The following is a 401-nucleotide window of genomic DNA, read 5'->3' on the forward strand; positions in this document are numbered from 1 at the left end:
GGTGCCTGGCCAGCCTGGGTGAGGGGCTGAGGGCCGCTTTCAGACTGGCCACACCCCCTTCAGGGTAGGGGTTCCTCCTGGGGTGCCTGGCCAGCCTGGGTGAGGGGCTGAGGGCCGTTTTCAGGCTGGCCACAGCCCCTTCAGTGTCAGGGCCAGCCTGACAGGTTGAGACGGGCTGAGGTAGGGAGGTGGGAATTGAGAAAAAAAAGAAAGACAGGAGAGCGGGATTGGGAGGACTACAGCTCAATCGAGGAACTGCAGCAAGTTTATTAACCACACAATGCTTTTTATACACAACACACTGAATAGGAGGTCTGTCAAGAGGAATGTATTCTTTGTTCCTCTTAATCTCTAAGGGAGGGACAGAGCAGAAGGACAAATTCTCGGTACAGCAAATCTCA

At 54.4% G+C, this 401-nt stretch overlaps 1 protein-coding gene across 3 annotated transcripts in view; it reads left to right on the top strand.

The window, feature by feature from the left end:
* LOC106725928 (nuclear pore glycoprotein p62-like) overlaps nt 1–401 on the top strand; it is a 69913-nt gene that overhangs the window by 59821 nt on the left and 9691 nt on the right. The gene's annotated exons all lie outside the window — the stretch shown is intronic.

The sequence above is a fragment of the Myotis brandtii genome, unplaced genomic scaffold, assembly GCF_000412655.1.
Source record: "Myotis brandtii unplaced genomic scaffold, ASM41265v1 scaffold199, whole genome shotgun sequence".
Lineage (NCBI taxonomy): Eukaryota > Metazoa > Chordata > Mammalia > Chiroptera > Vespertilionidae > Myotis > Myotis brandtii.